General features: G+C 35.2%; 1 protein-coding gene across 7 annotated transcripts in view; it reads left to right on the top strand.

The window, feature by feature from the left end:
* The window catches only part of B3galnt1 (beta-1,3-N-acetylgalactosaminyltransferase 1 (Globoside blood group)), a 28,993-nt gene that overhangs the window by 2,569 nt on the left and 5,096 nt on the right, over window positions 1-21,328 (top strand). For 5 of the 7 annotated variants that reach the window (XM_071615510.1, XM_071615508.1, XM_071615509.1 and 2 more), the window contains exons 3-4: window positions 1,766-1,926; window positions 19,050-19,116. The gene's annotated coding sequence lies outside the window, so the exon portion shown is untranslated. Of the gene's footprint in view, window positions 1-1,765; window positions 1,927-5,578; window positions 5,655-18,601; window positions 18,756-19,049; window positions 19,117-21,328 lie in introns of those variants that run through there. The other 2 variants (XM_071615511.1, XM_071615512.1) reach the window with 2 other exon arrangements.

Consider the following 21,328-nt stretch of genomic DNA (forward strand, 5'->3'; position numbering starts at 1 on the left):
TGAGACATTGAAGAATAAAAACCAGAAAGCTAGTGCAGATTTTTTAAGTTTACCATCCCATGTGTTTCTGACCCCTAACATAGGTAGTTAAATAGGAAGCCAAGGACTCTTGCCCCCCTGTTGCATCCACAGCCCAGGCGATTAATACCAGCCATGCCCACCCTCCAGGAACCATTTCATGTAGGCCACATGATACCAGCTTGACTAGGATCTCCTTTCAGTAGCATGGCCCTTAAGGATCATGAGGAAACCAAGGGAAGAGAGATTTTATTGATGCCCCAAGGGATTCCATTTCATAGGACTAGAACAAACATTTGCAGACTAGGCCTGTTTTGTAAATATAGTCATCCCATGGGATTCATAAGTTCCATATCTGTAGATTCAGCCAACCATGGACTTAAAATATTGGGGGAAAAAAAATGTGCCAAACACATGCAGACATTTTTTTTGTCGTTATTTCCTAAACATAGCATTTACATTGCATTTGGTATTATAAATAATATAGTGATGAATAAAAGTATAAAATAGTGATGAATTAAAGATATGCAGAGGTTATGTGCAATACTATGCTATTATGTGAGTGACTTGAGCATCCATGGATTTGGGTATCTGCAGGGAACACAGCCACACCCATTTGTTTAATATTTTCTATGGCTATTTTCTGTACAAAGACAGATGGAGGATATATGGCCTGCAAAGATAGCATTTACTATCTGAGTTTTTATGTAAAACAAATTTTACCCACCCCAGGCTAAAATATTGATTTCTACAACACTCCTAAGCTATACATTTTGAACAGGCTCTTGTAGTATAAAGAAGCACCATTCCTGTTAAAACATTTCATAGTTCTGCATTCACTTACTCTCAATGGGAAAGCAAAGACTCAAATTATTTCTTTTATGTAAAACTGTATTTGGTATTTTGGTTGTGGATTTTGCTTTTGAAGATTTATCACTGACTCTTACAGTATTAAATAGTTCCTTTATACTATTGCAAGCTCTCTAATTTTATTGGGTATCAGCACATTCTGGAAGGGCATACTCGGTTCCCTGCCCAGCACTCTGGTAATTATTTTGGAGATATTTGAGCTGAGTGGTCACGTCCCCCACCCCCCATCTTCTTCAGGTGTGCCTCATTCATAAGGTTCAGTTTAACTTGAGGGCAGGACTTGTCATCTTCACTGCTGCCGCCTCTCACACAGGACTTGAGTGAATGAACTAATGAATGAATGAGTGAAAATACTAAGGGGAAAGTAGTTGATGATTAAGCCTGACAGAAGAGAATGATAAAGATTTGTAACATTCCTTATTCAGGGAAATGATGGGATGTAATGTCAACTAGAGCAGGTTACTCTTCTTCTTCCAGTGGGTAAAGCTGTTTATAATAAAACAGGGACAAAAAGGCCAGCTTTCAAATCAGTATTGTTGCTCTTCTGTCTGATTTGTGTACTGTTTGCTCCAGTTTTCCTGGCTTCCCTGACCCATCCAGTCATTGCTTTCCCACTGGCTACTCTGTAACATGGTGTTCTCAGACTATACCCCCCTGAGTGCAGAGGTGTGTCTTCTTTTGCTCCACACTTCTCTTCCTTCCAAGGAATCCCAAGGCTATCCCAATCTCTATTCCTGCTTGCTTTGGGTTGCATGCCACAACCCCCAAATCTATAAAAGATTCCCATATTCAGGGACTGTTCTACCTACAAGAAAGTAGTACCCTGTTTATAAACAGTATATAATGTATCTTTTTAAACATTTCTTTAAAAACCCAGGTGTGTCTTCTACCTCAGCATATCAAGGCAACAGGCTTCCCTTTCCTTGAAGCTTGAATGAAAGACATTCTTCCATACATCTCAGAATACACCCGAGAGTGGTACTGCTGCAGCCAGCGGGAATTTCAAGGGCAAAATTGGGAAATGGCAATGGAGTAAAGGTACTTTGTACTCACTATCTACTGAGAATGTGTAAGGGCCACAGAAAGAGGTATTCAACGTGATTTTATGTTCCCCTTAAACTCAATACCTCAGATTTATTCTTAAAAGTTGAACTGTTTTTAAAAATGTATGCCAAAATGAAACCCAGGTATGATGGATTGGCCAATTTTGAAGCCATCTAGCCACTGTCATTAGACTCACATTTTTCTATTTTGTTCAGAAGGATCTTTCAGTGTCCAGTTCCAGAAGCTAATTCTTGAGTGTTATCTAAGGCTTCCCTTGACTTTCTGGTGAAGGAACCCTATTGAAAATGGAGATGAGTTTAATCAGAGAGAGGCATTTAGTCTCTGCTAACTCCTACTTTGGTGTCTGTTTACTAAAAATATTTACAGAAGCCCAGTAACCTACTCAGGGTTATTTGGGATATAAATTCATTAACATAATTCCATTTAGCAATTTCCCCATTGTTGAAAAGTGACCTTATAAGGGAAGCTTGTTGAGACATTAATCTCTCAAGCATCAGTTGGAAAAGGTTCATGTACTTTGTTGCTCTCTGCTAGTTGCTAGAAGTGCCTACTATAGGACTTTCAACAGTACAAGTCATACCTAGAAAAAAAAATAGTTCAGTTGCAGGAAGACTATGAGGCAGGTAGAAAGATTACAGAAGAGGAGAGCATGTGAGAGAAGAAACCAGAAAGTCTACCGTCAGGAATGTATGAGAACTTGTATTTGCAGAGAAACAACATCAGGCATTTGACATCCTAGAAGAACTAGAATCCTTGAACTCTAGGAGAAGGCTTACTGCCTGGAAGGAGAAACTAGATCCACTAGGATTTATTTGCATATTTAACTGTATCATATAAGTGGTATCATATAATACACATTTGGGAGCTAGCAGTGGAGTTTGTAAATGGAACCAATGTAGGCAAGTAAGAATGAATTAGAGGAAGCCTATAGAGTGTGGACTTGTATTAATAAGAGATAAGCACCATCTGCTTATCTCGGTGCCAGCCCAGCCCTAACCTCCACATTAGCATGTTTTATTTCATTTAGTCCTCGTAGTAAGCCCATGAGGACGGTATTATTACTGTTATTTTACAGATGAGGTAACTGAAGCTTTAAAAGGTTAATTTTCCCAAGTGGGTATTTGATGATGCTCAGACTTCCAATATGTAAATCACCTGGAATGTTGTTTAAAAGATTCTGATTCAGAAAGTCTGTGGGGGTGTTGGTGGCTAGTTGAAGATCTGCGTTCCTAGCATCCTCCAGGTAGTGTCTATGTACTGCACTTTAGAGAGGTGAGGGGCTAGGGCAGCACATTGGAAGCTTTAAAAATAATGCCACATCAGCCCCACCACCCTCTGAAATTGGTTCACTGGTTTGAGATACTGTCTGGCTTTCAGTGTTTTTCATGGTCTCCAGAAGATTATGTAATACATAGCAAAGTGAGAACCTCTGGGTTCAAGAAGAGTGAAAAAGAAAAGCAGTGGCCAGATGTCATTGGCTTTGCTTGTTTCTAATGTAATCAGAGGTCATCAAGCACAAAGCAGAGGTAGGGTGTGAAGATAATTAGGCATTTAACTGAGTCTAATGAATAATAGACTCAATTATATTGCATTGTTTATGAATTAATGTGTTTAGTTTGAGAGTTACTACTAGGGAGATTTCCCTCAAGGATGGATATTGATATGTGGGTTTTTTCCCTCCTTTATAAATGAAAGGATATGTTTGATTGTGTCATTGTGATTTGTATTTAACTTAATATTCACAGGATCTGTATTAGGCAATTAGGATTTCCAGCCCCTTTGCACCGTTGTTTCTTTTATGTAGAAGAAAAATTAGAATGTTGCACAACTGTCAGTGGTTTAGTTTGCACATGTGTTTTCTTGGAATGACCCCAATCTAGCATGCTTGGGCTTAAAGTTTAATTAAAATTTGTTTTTTGTTTTTTTTCCTCTCTGGCCCTTTTGAAATGCACATGATCAGAATCAGGGAAACTATTAGAATAATGCTTTGTTATTAGAAGATGCCTAGAGAAAAGTAAGCATAATCTAACAAATTCAGGAGTTTATTTTTAGATTCAGTTCATTCTTAGGAATATTTATTAAGTGGATAAAAGTTCATTACCAGCCTGCACAGTGGCATGTGCCTATAAGTAATCCCAGTGACTCGGAAGGCTGAGGCATAAGGAACCCGAGTTTGAGGCCAGCCTAAGCAATTTAGCCAGACCTGTCTCAAAAAATCAAAAGGGCAAGGCACAGAGGCACACACTGCACTGTAATCCTGGCAATTTGAGAGGTTGAGACAGGAGGGTAACAAGTTCAAAGCCAGCCTCAGAAATTTAGTGAGACCCTGAGCAACTTAGAGACCCTGTCTCAAAAAATAAAAGGACTAAGGATGCAGCTCAGTAGTAGAGCACCTCTGGGTTCAATCCTCAATCCAAAAAAAAGAAAAAAATGTTCATTACCAAACTTTGCACTGTATGCCGGTATCCCAAGCATCTACCATGTGTGAGACAGTGGGGCTATGGAAGGGAACAGGATTGATCAGGTCTTTTTATAGCCCAATTTCACATTCTCTTAAAGGGAACAGACAATAAACACAATTTTAAAAAAATATATTTTTAGTTGTAGATGGACACAGTACCTTTATTTTATTTTATTGAACCCAGTGCCTCACAAGTGCTAGGCAAGCACTCTACCACTGAGCTACAAAGCCAGCCTACCAATTTTTTTTTTTTTTTTTTTTTAAAGAAAATCCAGATAGCATTAAATGCTTAGAAGAAAATAAGAAGGATGTGATAGAAAACAAGGGCTGGGGAAACTTAACTTGAGATAAGGGGTCAGGTAAGGATTCTTCTAAGTGAAATTTTGCTGATGTCTAAAGTTTAAGAAGCCAGCCTTTCCAAGAACTCATTAGTGGAATAGCAAGTGCAGACTCCTCAAGGAAGGGAAAGAATGGGATTGGGAAAGGGGTAGCAAATGAGATGAGAGTTTGTGTATATATAACTGAGTGAGACACTTGGTAGATCTTCTTCAAAAATGGTAATATTGCTGTCTTTACAGCTCTCATTTTCCTCGTACTTTTTTTGCATTCACTAACTTTTCTCTGATGAACATCTATTACATTTGCAATTAGAAAAATTTTATATAGCTGAGCACAGTGGTGCCGAACTATAATCCCACCTGGGATTACACCTGTAATTCCAGACACCTGGGAGGTTGAAGCAGAAGGATTGCAATTTTGAGGCCAACCTGGGCAATTTAGCAAGACCCTATCTCAAAATAAAAAATAATAATTAAAAAAAAGAGGGGGCATTGCTGGGGATGTAACTCAATGGTAGAGCACTTTGGGGTTAATTTCCAGTAATAAAATAAAGGAAAAGTTTTATATATTTTTAAAGGAATTAAATTTGATTTCTTTTTTCAGAAAATAGCCAGCATTTTTGCACCTCAGGAAAGAATTTCAGGTTATTTTGGCTTAAATAATTGTAACATTGCACTCTTTGTTAATTTTTTTCTCTGAACAGATTATTTCCTGCCTCTGTATTTTCTAGTGCTCAGTATATATCTGCCTAAATGACAAGTTATTAGTTATTAATACTTGTTAATAACTCCTCATATTTTAAGTTTTTAAAATATTTTGTTTCAGTTGTAGTTGGACGCAATACCCATATTTTATTTTTATGTGGTGCTGAGGATCGAATCCAGCGCCCTGCACATGCTAGGTGAGTGCTGTACCGCTGAGCCACAACCCCAGCCTCCTCATATTTCAGATTTTGAGAGTGAAAATCTTCTTAGTCTTTCTGCGCAAAGACTTTGTGATGCCGCTTCAATGTTTGTATCAGGCTCACTGGCTGCAGTAAATTAAAGCCAAATCTCAAGCAGCTGTGTTTATAAGGACTCCCTCGATTAAGAGCCCAGTGGCCATGCAGCACACTCCCTCCTATCTGGTGGCCAAGAACATGAGCTTTGGAGTCCTGTTTGAGTTTTCCTCCACTACTTAACCAGCCTGGGACTTTGGACAAGTTATTGCTCTCCCTAAGCCTTAGTTTCCTCACTTGTTAAATGGAGATATAAAGACCTTAAAAGCACCTCAGCTTCTGGGGGGACTCATGAAGAGTACATGAACTGGTGCCTGGGAGCAGTTACTGTTGATCTCACCACATGCTGACCCTGGAGGTAGACCCTGCCCACACTGACTGCAGCAGTAAGGAGTGCACAGATTGATGAGCAGGACTGCCAGCTTATTTTATATCTTCAGTACAATATGACTTGCCAAAAGAAAAATGCACAAGTTATAAGATGAATTATCAGAGTGAACACACCTGTAGCCCCATCTAGGTCTAGAAATAGAGCATGGCCAGTGCCCCAGAAAGTCCCCTTATCCTCCCTCTCCCAGTTATATTTTCTCCCTCTCCCTGAAGAGTGCCTGAATTCTAACACTGTGGTTTTCTTGCTTGTCAATGTTGTATAAACGGAATCTACTCTTTAACCAGGTGTTCCACCTTCTTTCACTCAACATTATGGTTGAGATTCTCCATACTACCATGCAAGTTGGTAGTTTGTTCATTATGGATAATATGGCATATTTATCTCTTTTATTATGGGTGGGTATTTGGGCTGTTTCCGTGGGGCTGTCCTGAATAGTGGACTAATTATTATTAACTCTCTTGTACATTTTTGTTTTAGCCCAAGGACCTAGATCAGCACTCAGGAAAACCAACTTAGAAATATCAAATGTTCCCCATTTTTTTTAAGTACTTGCAAGTTGAGGCACCATAATCATCAAACATAAAACCAGCTGGAGTGCCAGATGGGATTTTTCTCCAAACACTTTCTCCTTCCTTGAATTTGATCCCCATTTTAGTGGAGGTTCCACTTCAAAATTGCAACCTTCTGAGCTAGCTGATGCACTTGTATTTTGCACTAACAAGGGCAAGACTGCAAAGATCAGGACAAAGAGGCAAAAAGCTAATTTACATAATGGAGTGGCAGGAGAAAAAGCCCAGATACTAACACCCCAGGGAGAGCACAGTGCTACCATTCTAAGAAAGGAAGCAGCCTTGTGTCTTCTGCATTGTAGGGTTTTATGATCTAGTTGGGATCCTCCCACCATGAATTTTTCATTTGGGGCGGTTAACATGGCTTTCTGCTATGGCTTAGTGCCTCAGTTCTCTGTGCATACTCCTAAATAGGAAAGTTCCATTTCTTTTTAGTTTTAAGAAGGTAGTATCTAGGGCTGGGGATAGATAAGATAAGATAGATAAGAACACTTATCTAGTGTGCATGAGGCCCTGGTTTCCATATCTAGCCCTGAAAAAAAAGCACCTATGACAGTGGTGGTTATGGGTGGAGTTTTTCATCCCACAAAGTGGAGTGATCTTATCACTCAAGATGGAGTGAGCTCTATTCTCCCTTCTCCCATCACCCTACTCACATCTGTCTACCTACTATAACATTTTTATGTATGTTTTTGTACATATGTATATTGTACATTGTGCCTACATGGTACCAAATTAGCTTACACATAAATAAGGGCTCATAAATTTAAAGGACATAAATTCATATGACTTTGAGTTCAAATAACTTATGTAAATCCTTAAAAATAATTTAAACTTGTTAGATAAAAGTAAAGATATCTTTGGAATAATGAACACAATTTTTTTTTTTTTTTACCTAAGTTACTCACCAGTCAGGACTATATTTGCCTCTGTTAAGAAGTTTGAAATACAGCATCCATTGCTTTTAGGGTTTTTCTTTGGCAAATACTACTACTAATAATATTAATAATTTAAAATGTTAACTGTGTTTGATACCCTGGTTTTCTTGGGTAATCTAAAAATAACTATTGAAGTGGGTAAATTAGACATAAATGGAATAAACATTTTTAAATGTATGTGTTAGGAAAAACATCTCAGTCATTTGTAAGTGAAAATATTGAAACATTGGGGACTAGGGTTGTAGCTCAGAGATAGAGTGCTCGTAGCATGCATGAGGCACTGGGTTCAATCCTCAGTACTACATAAAAATAAAATAAAGATATTGTGTCCACCTACAACTAAAAAAATAAATGTTTAAAAAATATTGAAACATCAATTGCTAAGTTCAAGTATTCTTAAATTCTATAAGAATATATATGTGTTTGGGTCTACTAATAATTGTATTTTTATGAATTATTGGTATTTGAAAGAATAAGTTTCTGCTCTTCACTAAAAAGCAAGATCACTAAAAGTTAAATTCTGATTAACATGTAATTCTATATGCAAAGAACACAAAAACCCTTAATATGTTTTAATTTAAATAAGCATAAAGTATTTTAAGTCATTGATAAAAGATTAGTTAGCTTAAATTCAGAAATTTTCTAAAGATTGTTTTAAATTTTAAACTTAAGGAAGAAAAAAGGCATAATATAACCAACAAGTAATAATCAACAAGAAGAAAGAGAAAATTATTCGGATGTATTTTGGGGGAATTTTTTGGATGAGAAGGGATTTTGTATGGTAAAGTAAGATTTTTGTCCTAAAGTCCAAGATGGGTAAAAAAGAGGACAAAATTAAGGATGTAAACAAGTTATAGAGTATCTAAGGAAGTTGTACAAGATTTGTGGGAGATAAATTATATCAAATTTGTGTAATTAAGTAGGCTATCATTAACATTTAAAGGGAACTGTCTTAAGAATAAAAATTTTGTGTTTTATTAAAATAATTTCTTGTGTTGATTAGGTTTTCATTACTTGAAGAAACTCTTAAAAAGAATTAGGGTTTAAGTGCCTTTCTGTTTTAAAATCTTTTCAACACTCACTTCATAACTAATTAAATGACAATGTTAGATTATTATGATATATTTGACACCTGTATGTCTGTGACTAGAAACCTGAATGCATCTTGATATTGAGCAGGGGCAAGAGGCTAGGCTTTGCTGCTCATTATGCTCCACAAATACTCTGAAAAGTATTGGCAGGAAAATAGGTTAATTCAAAGCCAGCTTTGAAGGAAGATAGGAAGAGACTTTTTGTCTGAAATAATCATCTTCAGAGAGCTGAAGGGTGAGAAAAGCTTTTAGAAGAGAAGAGGAGGCAAAGTAGGACAAAGGCAAGAGATGTAGGCAGATTTAGTTACCCAGAGAACCTGTCTATCTCAGCTTCCAATGAGCCTCCTAATTGAGAGGAAGTTTACAAGTTCCTCAGTATGAGGAAGTTCAGAAGTTAGAACAATTTGGAACTTTAATTCACATCCTACAGAAAGCTATCAGGAAGTTGCTCTTAGTTTCGGAGGGACTGTTTAAACCCGAGAGAGCTAAATATGCTTTGTCTAAATGTTACACATGAGTTTGTAAAGTTAAAAGTATGTAGGTTTAATACATACAAGGTGATTTGTTAAGTGCTCTTTACATACATGAGATGCACTTGTACATCAGGTAATAATCTATTTATGGGTATTAGCACTGTTTCCTGAACAGACAAGAGTTTTAAATCTAATCTTGGAATTTGCTGGTGCTATTAACCTATGTAGACTGGTTAAAGGCAAAACTACAATATTAAGAGTTACCTTACTGAACTATGATTTTTATACATATACATATGTGGGGTGGGGGGAACTTCTGTGTTGCTCTGATACTGAGTATTCCTGGCTTCTTTGTATGTTAAATGTATTCACGTTCCCCAAATGTATATGTATTCTAAAATGCAAAGTTAGGGAAAACACCTTACCAAACTGGTGTCCTCCAATCGTGGGGACAGGCTTTTTTTTTTTTTTTTTTTTTTTAAGGTACATGTTTTTGTGCTCTTGTTTGTATTATGACTGTTCTCTTTGAGCAAATATAGTTAGATATTCACAAACCCTTGGCATTCCAAACTGTGATACTGTGATAATTAAAAGGATTGGACATTGGTCATCTAAGGAGTACCTCAGAAATTACTACATTCTATTTTAATTTTTAAACTTTTCATTTATTCTTAAGAGACAGAATGTCATTTAAGATATGTAATTGGCTAAAAGTAACCTGTTACTGATGATTTATATGAGGAGAATTATGTTATTTGTTACACTGGGGTAGGAATTTATATGTATTTTTGGAAAGACAATAGGGAGAACCTGATTAATTTTTAAGGTTGGCAATATGCAACATGAAAACAGTTTTTCCACCTAAAAAGGGAAATTAAGCGTTTTCTTAGCCTTTCCATTGGAGCTAGGTTGCAGATGTGATTATATCATGTTAACTAATCTTCAAACAGATTGAATACATGAGAGCTTTGTTTTCTTTTACTCCTGAGTAGAATGATATTTAAAGGGTGGGGGAGAAGAATATTAGCTTAAAATGTAAAAATTTCAACTAACATTTGTCAAAAGACCAGCCTTTCCTGGGCTAAGACTCTGCCTTTTGCACTGCTCCATGTTAGGATAACCCCCAAAGTAGGCAATGGGAAGTTCTAGTAGGGTGCAAAAGGGTTTTAAAAAGAAATAGGATTTGTAAATGATATCATGCATGATGGAGCTGATAAATTATTTATTGGTTTTTGTAGAAGGTAACCAAATATCAAAGGTATATAAGTATTATAAAAATTGTGTTTCTTGGTTCAGAGCAGTCATACAAACTAAATGTGTTTCTGCTGTTTTTAATTTTGTTTTGTGTTTCTCTTGTAAAACTTTATAAATGTCTCCTGTTAATGTTTTATGAAGTACAACTTCTAATAGAATAACCTAACAATTTGAGCTAATAAGCCATCACCTATAGGACGGACAGGATGTAACATTGACTCTTCATACTAATGGTGACCCCAATTAAGTGGAAGGGGTAACTGTAAAATACAAAAGTTAAAATTAGGACTCACTATTACTACTTCATCTCTGGTAGAACTGGCCCTCTGGGTGTTCAACAACTGATACTTTGAGACCAAAGCCAAGGAAAATAAAAGGGCTAAGAAAAAATAATAGTGAATATTTTGACCCTTGTCCTTCAAGGTCAACTAGGACCCGGGGAAAGGTGGAATCCCTCTAAAGACCCTATAACTCTGAGTTAGTTGCTAATCAAGAGGATTGTGAGGGCCCTAGAGAATGGGATATCCGGATATATTCTGCAAAGAGGAGGAGGGTCATTGGAAAGGGAACTGTCCCCAGTGCTTCAAGGGAAACCACATGTGTTCAGCAACACCCTAACCCATCCTGGCAGATGGTATAGCTGGTAGAAAAAAAAGACTAAAGGTGCCAAAAGAATCCTCATAAGTTCCTAAAAGTAACCCATGAGGAATATCTCCAGAACTTAACAGGAAAAAAAGAAAGAGATTAATTTTAGGCCTAAATAGGGGTCACCTGCTTGGACTCAAACACTCATGAGGGAAATATAACCAAACACAAATGTACTAATATCAGGGTGGTAGAAAAGTAAAAGAAAATCATTCATGGACAATTAAAAGGGAAAAACAGTGGCTCTTTTAAATGTAACTTGGGGTTCTTATGCAAGATTGCCTGACGCTGAAGTCCTTCCATCACGCACATCCACATAAAAGATGGACCTCATAGCTCAGACAGGGGCCCTCTGTTTAGATAAGAAAAAAATAATAATCATTTCCTTGTTTTTATCCCGAATATATTTTTTTAGTAGTCCATACTCACAGAGGTATTTAGAAGGAGAATCCCCTACATGGTTTATTTAGTTAGTTAGTTAGTTGGATGTGTTCTGACTTTGTCTCCCTTTTATAATTTACAATGATACTTCTACTTTTAGGCTTAAGCATCTGACCCTTATTGCTTATATGCTTCAGGCCAAGAAACCTGCAAAGGCAGATTGGCTGACACTCCAATGCCCTCAGACTAAGGAATGGACAAAAGACAAGGTGGCAAAATTGTAACAGGGATTTCGACTCCTCACTTTTGCCTGCAAAAATCTGATAGTTGGATAAAAGCAAGATTAAGGATGTGGCATCACTGCCTCCATTTGCATCTGTCTCCTTTGCCCTGAATTACCTTGGAGTCAGCAACAGGTCTGATGGATACACATCTTGTGATGAGTCAAAGAAAGTTTCTTAGTCCCTCTTGACCAATCCTGAGATAGTGATGGACCAGATCACACTTGAAGATCACCTGCTTTGGCAGCTGTGCAGTGCCCTCAACTGTGCAAAGCCCCAAACTTTACCCTCATTTCCCTGTCTATAAAATCTCAATGTCATTAGACAAGGCTAAGGACATATGGGTCCTCTTGTTTTGGTGCATCTATACTGATTAAAGTTCCTATCATGCTTTTCACCCTTTCCTTTTCTGTTAGGTTTTTGGTGCTAGTGGCCAGACCTGTTTTGTTGAATCCCCAGTGAGGCTGTGGCCTAGGACTCTGGTAACATATGTAGCTGCTTCTAAAAAGCCTATCATTTCTCATATGTGGTTTTAAAATTATTTTATAAATACCATTGACATACACACAAACACAGTTTGTATAAAATTATTTATCTTCTAGTTTTTACTCAGCATTTTGAGATCTATTCAAATTGAAATACTATGTACAATTCGTGTGTGTGTGTGTGTGTATGTGTGTGTGTGTATTTCCAGCTATCATAAAGGATTCCATTAGAAGGCATACCAGGTTTTATTTGTCTATTCTTACTGATACACATTTTAACCTTGAGTTTTTGGCTTTTGTGCTAATGATAAGCATACATGTCTCCAGGATGCACATATGTGAGCATTTTCTAGGATACATATCAAGAAAAGGAATGGCTACTTTTCATTTTTACTAGATGCCACCAAGAAATTGTAGCAGTTTGTGTTTTGCCCTAGTGTATGATAGGTAGCATTTACCTGATTAATTTTAAGCTTTTTGATATTTTTCAGTCTGATGGGTTAAAATTTCAATATCTCTACCTGATTTTAATTTGCATTTCTTTATTAATTTGCCTTCATTACTGGTGAGATTGAGTCTCATTTCATGTTTGTTGACCATTCTGATTTCCTCTTCTGCAAACTGCTTACAGTTCATTCATTTTCTTTTTAACTTGTAAGTTTTCTACAAACTTTATAGAAACTTATATATAAAACAATATTCACAGGTTTTTACAGATAGGTACCATATAAAAAAATATAGTAAAAAGATTCTGGAAATACCAGTCCTTTGTTTGCTTTATTGTAAATATCCTAAGTCTGTGGCTCATAGTTTAACTGTGTTTGTGGTGTCTTACTCTATAATAGTAGTGATGTAGTTTAACGTGGTACTGTGTATTTTCCCTCTGTTTTATAAGGTAGGCTTTTTGTAACTTATCTATGAAGGTTCTCCTTACAGAGGTCACAAATATATTCTGGTATACTTTGTAGTAATAGTTTAATTCTTCACGTTTAGCCTTATATAGAGTACTGAGTCCAATCCCAGTGGTTTGTGATGTCATTTGTCAAATCCCCATGTATGTGTGGATCTGCTTCTGGTCTTTCTATTTGATCATTTAACCTATATTTAATCTTGGTTTTATTTACTGTAGCTCTAATATGATTTTATAATCCCCATCCAACTCTGGCCTCATTCTTTGTTTTCAAAATTGTCTTGATTATTCTTGGATAATTATGGTCCTAGAATTTTAGGCTCTTTTTATCATTTTTTTTTTAAATCCTATGATTTTATTGATTAATTGGGGAAGTAGGTTCTTTAGTTTGGAGTTTTCTTATCCCCAAATATTTTATCTCTCTTCATTTATTCCTAGTTTTCTTTTTTTACATTCTGTAGAAAAATTCCTTAGTTTTTAGTTTTCTACCTCAGGTCTTGCACGTTTTTGTTAACTTAATCTGACATTTTAGTTTTTGTTGCCTTTGTATTTTTTCTGTTAAATTTTATTTTTTCATGTTTGTCATTTATATCTTGAGATCTCATAGCTGACCTATTTGTAAATCTACTCATCTTTATATATTATCTTTTCCTCCCTTGAGTTTTTGTGTAAATGATTATGTCATATGAAAGTAATGAGGTTTTCCCCCTTTTAAACAGTTTTTTTTTTTTTTTTTTTTTGGTCTCATTTTCTTGTTATAATGGATAATGAGGATCTCTGAGTAACACTGAAGGGTAGGGGAATCCTGTTGTTTCTCCTAGCCACAATGGAGATGTCTCTGAAGTCTGATTGTTGTGATTACTGTGGTTTCCTTAACAGATAAGGATATCTTATGAGAAATCTCTGGGGTTTTCCTAATTATTTGCTATCGCAGTATTACAGTGAATGATCTTACATACATACATCATTTTGGACATTTTTAATCCTAATGTTTGCTTGTTATGTGATAATCATCTTTATTGTTTTTATTTCATTATTTTCTACTTTATTATTCATCTTATTTTCTTTGAAAGAACATCGTAATTATTAACTTCTTGAGCTAAATATTTAGCTCACTTATTTTCAATCTGTCTTTTTCTGGTAATTAAAGAAGCCAGACTTAGAAGTGTGCCTACTGTATGATTGTATACTGGATACTGTGTGATTCCATTGATGTGACATTGTAGCGGTAGAAAAGCAAAACAAAACAGATTAGTGGTTGCCTGGGGATGGGAGGAAGACTTTCTTACAAGGCAACACAAAGTAGAATTTTGAGATGAAACTTTTTCTGTCTTGTTGTGCTGGTGGTTATCTGACTAAAAACTTATAAAACAGCATGATAAAAAGGGTATACTTAAAAAAGAAGGTGAGGGTAAATTTTACTGTATGTAAAATTATATACCAATAAATATGTGAAATGAATATAAAAATAAAAGGTAATTCAATTTTTTTAAGAACTACTTTGTCTTTAGAAGGTCATTAAATTTCTATAAGGACTGATTAAGTTATGTCTGGTGTGTTTATACGTAGCACAAATAGTTTCAGAGTCAAAATAATATAAAAAGGTGTTACATTAAAGGGTCTTGCTCTCGTCCCTTTCCTAATCCACCCATTCCTCCCTGCCTACCTTGTGTGTCTTTCTATCATTTTTTCTCATGCGCACATAAATATTTTTTATTTTCTCTTCCTTTCTGACATAAAAATTAACACATTATAAACATTGTTCCATATCTCACTTCCCTTAATATATTTTAGAAATCTTCCCATGTCAGACTTTATTCTTGTCTTTTTCTTTAAAACGGCTATACAGTTGTGAGGATGTATGAGGCATAGTTGGTGTAAGATATCTTATGAGAAATCTCTGGGGTTTTCCTAATTATTTGCTATAGCAGTATTACAGTGAGTAATCTTACATACATACATCATTTTGGACATACGAAGTTGCATCTGAAATAAATTTCTGAATCAAAATTACTAATGAAAGGGGTGAATGTGTTGTAATTTGAGTATGTACTTCCATTGTCCTCCATTGGAGGTTTGCATTTTGTATGCCAACAGAAATGTGAGAGGAAATTTTTGTCTTTCTTAATTCTTTTTATTATTATTACTGAATTATTTTAAAGTACACAGAGGTTCTTGACATCCTACTGCTAAATTCATCAGTGTTTGACTCTTAAAAACAATTTTAAGTTTACTATTTTTAACAGTTTCATTGATGTATAGTTGACATGACCATAAAATTATTTTAAGTGAACAGGTCAGTAATGTTTACTGAATTTAAACATGCTCAGTCATTGCCACAACACAATTTTAAAATGTCACCATTCCCTATGCCCATTTGCAATCAGACCCAGTTTCATACCAGGCAATTATTGACCTAGTATTTATAGATTTTCTCTTCTTGGCCAGGCACTGTGGTGCACACCTGTAATCCCAACAGCTCAGGAGGTTAAGGCAGGAGGATTACAAGTTTAAAGTTAGCCCCAACAACTTAGTGAGATCCTGTCTCAAAATGAAAAATAAAAAGGTCTGGGGATGTATGTCAGTGGTAGATGCCCTTGGAATCAATCCCTAGTATCCCCTCCCCATACCCCTAATTTTTTCCCTTTCTGAATATTTAAAGTGACTCACACATTATCTTGTTTTGAGTGTCTAACCTTTTAAATGTAGTGTAAGTTTTTTTAGACACATGCATTTAAGAATTCTACAACTGATATTTGTTTTGGCATGTATTAGAACTTTGTTTCTTCTTTCAGGTGAGTAATATCCAATTGTATGGCCATGCCACATTGTCTTTATTCAAAAAAAATTTTTATAGCCAGTTGACATTATTTCACTTAACAAAATAATTCTTCCTGAATCACCTAATGTCTGGATTGTCTTTAATTTCTGCAGGATCCAGGCCAGGGCCATACATTGCAACTGTATCTGTCCCTGGATCTCTTTTAATCTGGAACCATTACTTTTTTCATGGCACTACTAGCTGAAAAAACTAGCTCATTTTCTCCTAAAACCCACCTCCTAGATTCCCTTGATTGTTTTCTCGTGGTATTTCTTTGCTTATGAATTTCATATATATATATATATATATATATATATATATTTCTTATATATTTCTTTATGTATTTCTTCTCTTTTGTATTTCTTGTAAAACTTGATTAGATTTCAATCAAATATTTTCAACTAGGAAACATCACAAGTAATATTGTTCATATTTTATCTCATTAGGAGACAGATAATATGTATTTTTCCACCATTGATAATGTTAAGATTGATCATTGAGTTAGAGTTATGACACCCTCATCCTACAATGTAAAGTTTATATCTGTTCGGTCCTTGCATCTAAAAAATGTAATCTTTGTGATATTCCTTTGGTACTACACAGATGTTTATTTCTTCATCAGTCCTGAATTTGATGATTAAAACACTGAATCTGTAATTTCATGAGATGTTGCAAAATGAGGCAGTTTTGTTGTTCTGTCATTCCATCTACGTTTTTCTATAAAAAGTTTTTCCTTTTTCAACCAAAGCTGTTTGCTTCCCTTGAAAAACAAGTAATGATGATGATATGATGATGATTTTTGTACTAGGAATTGAATCTCAGGGGTGCTCTACCAATGAGCTATGTCCCCAGCTCCATTAATTTTTTATTTTGAGATAGGGTCTCACTAAGTTGCTGTTGGCCTTGAACTTGCAGTCCTCCTGCTTTAGCCCTCCTAAATAGCTAGGATTAAGGTGTGCACCCCTATTTCCATTGTATCATTTTTTTATTGTTTTTTTTTAGTTATACATAATAATAGAACACATTACAATATAGTTATAAAATCACAGAATATTATTTGTTCTAATTCAGTCTCCAGTACTTCTTTCCTCTCCCATCCTCCTGTTCTGTTCCCTCGGTTCTACTAATCTTTCTGCTGTATACTTACAGATTTTTTTTAAAAAATTAGTGTCTTATGGATGTACATGATGATTCACTGTCATAAATTTGTATACATACATAGGAAAGTTAGGTCAGGTTTATTCCACTGACTTTTCCTATTCCTTCCCTCATCCCTTCCTTTCATTCCCCTTTGTCTATTCCTCTATAGATCATTCTTTAAAACCAGGAAAAAAAATACTTGTCTCCCCACCTCATCAGTAATTTTCAAGTTAAGGATTGGTGTAATATCTGCTTCATTGAGATATACTGCATTGTCACTGTTCATCTGCAGATATCTGAAATAATTTATAGTGTTATAGTCTCTTTAAATTTGTGGGTTAAACCAAAATTGTGTGTGTGATTATTTTAAGTTTCTAACAAAACTTTTTTTCTACAGTGCTAAGGATTGAACTCAGGGCCTCATGCATGCTAGGCAAGTGATTTACCACTGAGCTACATCCCAGGCCCTAAACAAATTTTTAAAATGTTTTTCATACATTTTTGTTGTTGATTTGTAATTATATTGTGATTACAGAATGTAGCCTATACTCAGTTGTGTTTTTAGAACTATTGAGTGGTCTGTGTAATCTGATACCAGTTTTTTGATAAATGTTTTATACAGTCTTTAAAAAAGTATAGTAGTCTCTCAGTATCTGTGAGGGATTGGTTCAAGGACCCCTGTGGACACCAAAGTCCTCTTATGCTCAAGGCCCATATATAAAACAGTATGGTATTTATATGTAACTTATACATATCCTTCTGTATACTTTAAATAATTTGTAAATTGTATTACCTAATACAGCATAAATAGTTGTTAGACTCTGTTTAGGGAATCATGGCAAAGAGAATAAGCCTACACATGTTTGGCACAGACATTTTTCCTAATATTTTTTATCTGCAGTTGGTTGTATACATGTGTCACCCATGGATATGGATGGCCTACTGTATTTCTTTTCTTTTTATTAAAAGAAAGATGCTAAATAATTCTATTAGATCAAGATTATTAATAATATTATTTGAAACACATTCTTAATTTTTGTTTGCTTGCTATATCAGTTACTTAGGGTCTTAGACCATTTTCCAAGAGATTGGACAACACTTAAAAGAAAATATGTATTTAGCTTATAGTTTTTTGAAGTTCAAGAACATGATGCCAGCATCTGCTTGGCTTCTGAGGAGGGCCATATGTTGATCCATGTGTGGCAGGAAAGTGGAAGTGGAAATGGACGTGTACAGAAGGAGTAGATGTGTAAGAGGGACTGAGGAGTAACAGTTCACTCTTCCCACTGTCAGGGGAGCTATGTTAATACCTTCATAAGACTGGAGCCCCTGACCTAATTACCTCTCCCTGCCTCCTCATCCACCCCAGTGCTGGGGATTGAACCCAGGGATAGTCTACCACTGAGCTATGTCCCCAGCCCATTTTATTCTTTTTTTTTCCATTAAATTTTATTTTATTTTTTATTAGTTGCTCATGACAATACAATGATCTTGACATATCATACATTTGATTCAAATGGGGTATTAATTCTCATTTTTCCACGTGTACAGGTTGCAGGATCACATTGATTAGGCGAGCATTCTGCCACCAAGCCACAACCCCATGGTTACATAGCTTCTTGATTGGTAAATTATCTTTTTGGATAGTTCCTTCTATTAGGAACATAATTCCCTTTGTTGCCATTCAATTAGAATATGTGATGTTAAATCATGTACAACCACAAAAATTTATTACCCATGTATATACATCAAAATACATTCTACTGTCATGTATAACTAAAAAGAACAAATAAAAATTTAAAAAATACATATGTGATGTCAAAACTTAACTATAGAAGCCTTCTCTTAGTTGGCATTTTCAGCTGATAATATTCTTTCCTTTTTCCTAATATTTAAACATTTTGTATTATTTTGTTTTAGGTGTGTGTCTTATAAGCAGTTTATAGCAGAATTTTAAGCCAGTCTGTGGAGGCCTCCTTTTTAGTAGGTGAGTTATTTACCTTAGTTAACAATATATTTAAATTTACTTCTGTCATCTTTCATGTTTTCCATTGACCATGCATTTTCTCTGGGTTTTTTTTTCCTTTTTCCTATCTTCCATTAAATAGATAACTTGCTTTGTTTCTTTTCTCAGTTTAGAAGGCATATGTTCCAAATTCATTCCTTCAATGGTCAATCTGAAGATTAATATGCATTCTTTTTTTTCTCCCTATGATACTGGAGATTGAACCCATCATTCTCTACCACTGAGCTATGCCCACACCTCATTTTATTTTGAGACAGGGTCCTGCTGAGTTCCTGAGATTAGCCTCAAACTTTCAATCCTCCTGCCTCAGCCTCCTGAGTTGCTGGGAATTATAGGTGTGCACCACCAGGCCCACCTTAATACACGTTCTTCAGTGAATTTTTTAGCAAAATGTTAAGGCTTATCAATATCTCCTTATTCCTCCTGGATCGGCCAAGTGTGTTAGTATATTTTAGTTTTCCTCTGAAACATCTTTTTTGCAGACACAATATAAGTTTTGACTTTGATTTTACTTTTTTTTTTAACCATGTGGAAATAAATTTGGTTTTGTTCTCTTGTTCTCTTCCTTGTTGTTTATAGTTATTAGTTTTCAGTATCTTTTAATAATTTATTGTTCTTACATTCCATTCTTTCCCCAAGTTCAGTTTTTCTTCGTATTAAAGGACTTAATTGGGGCTAGGACTATGGCTCCAGTGGTAGAGCACTTGCCTAGCATGTGTGAGGCATTGGGTTTGAGCCTCAGAACCACATAAAAATAAACAAATAAAGGTATTGTCCATCTACAACTAAAAAATAAAGATTTTTTTTAAAAAAGGACTTATTTGAGCAAGAAAATGAGGGCTTTATAAGTCCTAGTCTGTTTTAAGATGTCTTTATTTCATTTTCATTTCATCTGAATTCTCTAAAATTCATCTACAAAATAATTATTAATAAAACCATCTCACCTACCATACAGGATTATTGCAGGGGGGAATAACTTTATTTTAACACTTTATAAACTGTTAAACCTATTCATGTATGTGTGTATGTGTATGTGTGTATAAGAGAGACATTATGAGATTATAGTGTTTTAAATGGGTTTTTAAAATTATTCTTGTGTTGAAATAATATGTACTGAAATAATGGAGAATAGTAACTAATAAAAATGTCATGAATTATACATGATCACAGATTTAGGGGAAAACCAGGACAAGATAAAAGTCAGGATCCTAACTTCTAGCTTGAGGTCATTACCATTCAGTGGAACTTTGAGTCATGAAGGCATTAAACCCAGGTTTTGGGCTTTGTTTTTATTGAGGCATGATTCAGCAGTACTAATTCTCAGTATATCCAAAGGAAAAGAGATACCTGCCTGTTTATTATATCACTATTTACATTAGCCAAGAAACTAACCAAGAAGTCCATCAGTGGATGAATAGATAAAAATAATGTGGTACACGTACACAATGAAATATTATTCATCCATAAAAAGGATGAAACCCTGTCATTTGAGGCAACATGAATGGAACTGGCGGGCATTAAGTTAAGTGAAAGAAGCCAAGCTTAGAAAGACAAATACTGCATGTTCTTACTCATGAGTGGAAGCTAAAAAAACATTGGTCACATACAAGTAGAGAGTAGAAGAGAGGTGACTAGAAGAAGGGAAAAGTGGAAGGGAGGAAGATAGAAAGAAGGTGAATAATAAGTACCAAAGTATAGTTAAAAAGGGGAATAGCTCTAGTGTCTTATAGCATAGTGTGGTAAGTATAGTTTATAACAATTAATTATACCTTTCAAAATAAATGAAGAGAAGAATTTGAAGGTTCCCAGCCCATAGAAATGCTAATATTTGAGGAGGTAGAAAATGCCTTTAACCCTGATCTGATCATTACCCATTTTATCCATGTATTGAATTACAACACTATACACCATAAATAAAAACAAATATATCCATAAAAAATGAAAAATTTTAAGGTTATAATAAAATGTTTTTAAATGTCTCTAGACAGTATATGAGAATGTCCACAAGAATTTCTTTTCCCCCCCATGCATGCTATTTAGTGTTTTTTTTTTAAATGAGCTAGTTTGGAATTTTTTGTGAGAATATCTCTTCTCATTGTATTTGAACATTGTGTTAGCCTTCTATCACTGACAGAATACCTGGGATAATTAACTTTTAAGAAGGAAAGGTTTG

Source organism: Marmota flaviventris, chromosome 8 (assembly GCF_047511675.1).
Source record: "Marmota flaviventris isolate mMarFla1 chromosome 8, mMarFla1.hap1, whole genome shotgun sequence".
Classification (NCBI taxonomy): domain Eukaryota; kingdom Metazoa; phylum Chordata; class Mammalia; order Rodentia; family Sciuridae; genus Marmota; species Marmota flaviventris.